The sequence below is a fragment of the Zingiber officinale genome, chromosome 1B, assembly GCF_018446385.1.
Source record: "Zingiber officinale cultivar Zhangliang chromosome 1B, Zo_v1.1, whole genome shotgun sequence".
Taxonomy (NCBI): Eukaryota; Viridiplantae; Streptophyta; class Magnoliopsida; order Zingiberales; family Zingiberaceae; genus Zingiber; species Zingiber officinale.
Window position 1 is genome coordinate 81,142,617 of NC_055986.1, and position 2,938 is coordinate 81,145,554.

The 2,938-nt window shown below is 35.4% G+C and overlaps 1 non-coding gene across 1 annotated transcript; it reads right to left on the minus strand.

The window, feature by feature from the left end:
• Positions 1-1,721: 1,721 nt before the first annotated feature.
• LOC121993447 lies at positions 1,722-1,827 on the minus strand. Its single transcript, XR_006115296.1, has one exon. It is a non-coding gene; the product is annotated as a small nucleolar RNA R71 (small nucleolar RNA).
• Positions 1,828-2,938: the final 1,111 nt, after the last annotated feature.

Here is a 2,938-nt window from a genome sequence, read left to right on the forward strand (position 1 = left end):
TCGACTCCGGAGCGAGGATTGGATCCGAAGACGAGGCTTCTTCGTAGATAAGTTTTCTCTTTCCCCCTCTTCTTATTTTCTTGGATTGGGGATTTAAGGAATGCTTGTAATCTCTATTTCTTCGGGTTTTCTTCCTCGATTCATGGAGTAGATCTTGTATTCTAGGATTAAGGGAGTATTTGTATGATAGATTGATGTAATCTCTTATGGATTTGCCATTTTCTTGTTTCAATGACATTATCTTGCTTGTATCAATTAGATCTTGAATGATTGGTGGTGGTTTGTGCTTAATTCTCATTCTTGATTGATTGTTTGGATTTCTTATGGACTTGGTAAGGATAAACTCTCACTCGATCATCCGAGGGATCCACGTGACAGGTGCAAGCCCGTGTAAGGACGTTTGAGAGATAATCTTGAAGAGGAAATAGGAATATTCAAGAGAGTATGATGGATTCTATGATTAGCTTCTTGTATCTTTATAGGTTAATAAGGTGTGGGCTTCTATGTTGATATCCGAGGAAGGCATAGTAATAGGTGCACTTCTGTGTAAGGACAACGTAGGTTCATGTCTAATTAATCCTATTTAGATACATTTCTCAGTCCTTAGCTGGTTGTCTATTGCAAGAGGGAACCGACAACTTTCTACACGTTTGGCAATTGAGGAATAAGAATTGGTAAACCATTTACATTCAAGAAATCTTACAAAGAAACCGAAACTCCTAGAATCTTCCTTTATCATAACCCAAAACACTAAACTCTTGTTTGTTGATCTTTAATATTAGATTTGTTTACCTTTACTTTGCTTTTGAAACGATTGGATAGTTGTTTAGCTAATTCGCATTGAGACATTTCTAGTGCTTATTCCAGTCCCTGTGGATACGATAATCTTTTATATTACTTGCGACATTTCCGTACACTTGCGGAGCGTAACAAGTTTTTGGCGCCGTTGCCGGGGACTGCGCTATAACATTAGGAATTATCAATTGAGTTAGACTAAACATAACTTTTCTTTCTTTCTTTTGATTTGCATAGTTATAACTAATTGTTAGAATTATGTTTTCAAAAGTTTTTCCTTTCTCGAATAGCATTCTTAACAATTCTTTTTGTTGCAATTCTAATTCTAATTCTAACTTTGCATTCTTAAACATATCTTGCAATTCTTAGCATATGAATTATTCTAGATAATTTTATTTTTCCTTTTATCTTTTCTTTCTTGTTTTCATTATGCACTTTCTTTCTTGCAATTTAAATTCTGCATTTGCTTTCTTGCTTTTCATATTGCATTTTATTTCTTGTTTTTGATCCTTGATAATTTTCTTTTTCTTCTTGAATATCCATGAGCACTAACATGTCAAGCAGACCCATGAGAAATTTTTCTACACCCTTTTCTGCAAGATTTTTATCTCCCATTGTGCAACCTCAAATTGAAGCAAAAAGTTTCCAACTAGACCCAGAGATAATTTTCATGATACAAGGTCACAAATTTGGAGGAGAAGTATCAGAAAGTCCTTATCTGCATCTTGAAACATTTTTAGAGATTTGTGATTTGGTGAAATGTGAAGGAGTATCAGCAAATGCAGTTCGATTGATGATATTTCCTTTCAGTATCAAGGATAAAGCAAGGACTTGGCTATATTCTCTCTGTCCCCAAAGCATCACAAGTTGGGAACAATTGGAGAAGCAATTTCTGAATCATTTTTTCCCTCCAAGTAGAACGGTGTATATGAGGAATTGCATAACAAATTTTTCTCAAGCATATGGAGAATCATTATTTGAAGCATGGGATAGATTCAAGAGTCTTCAAAGACAGTGCCCTCATCATGGTTTTGAAAAATGGTTGATTTTGCACATATTCTATGGGGGAATTTCTTTCTCAGACAAGACTTTATTGGATTCATCAGCTGGAGGTTCTTTTATGGACAAAAGTGTAGATGAAGCTTATTCGTTAATTGATCAAGTGACATTGAACCTCCATGAATGGTCGAACAAAAGTTGGATGGAATTTCCCTCAGATATTCAAAAAGTGCAAGCTATAAATGTAAGAGAGTCTTTCAAACAAAATGAAATTCAACCACCTAAAAATGTTGAAATTCACAAGTCACAGAGTGAGGAGTTCAAACATTTGGGGGCAAAGCTTGATAGTATTGTTTCAAAATGGTTTAAAGAAGATCCCCCTCCTACACAGTCAAGATCCAATGAAAAGTGTGATGATGTTGGGTTGAGAAGTGGAAAAAATCATGAAGAACTTCTGAAGAACGACATGTTTAGAATTGAGGAGAAGAATAATAGACGATCACAAGACCTCAGTTCCATTTCTCTGGAAGTTCCCAAAGGCCAGAAGTACCTTTCCCTCAACGATTAATCACACCAACATTAGATAAGCAAGTTGGACCTCCTCCAAAAGCTCAAAGGAAATTTAGGAAAAAGGAAGTTCAGTCTTTCCCAAGACCTTCACTAAGGGTTCCTTTTCCACAAAGGTTAGTGGGGGTCAATGAAAATAAAGATTTCGGCAAATCCTGTGACACTAATATGGTTGAGTGCAGATTTTTGAATATATATGAAGATGAAGATTTTTCAGATGAGGATTTTATTGATAATGTAGTGGTAAATAAGTTTTCAGATCTATCTCAAAATTTTATAAGGTGTTATAGTGACATTGAATTTTCAGATGATGAATGTGATGTGGTAGATCAACTTAAAACTGCAAGTGAAGTTATTGATCCTCTTGTTATTGATTCTCCTATTGAGGACATAGATGTTGGTTTATTTTTTGATGTATGTGTTGATGATGATGATATGGAAGAATGTGTAGGGAGCTGTGTTGTGGAAGCAGCATCTCAAGGATCACCACCTTTGTCAAGACAACCCTTAGAGGTTTTAAGAATTGATCATGTTGTGGAACAATGTGTAGGGACTTATACAGAGCTAGTAGAGTCTC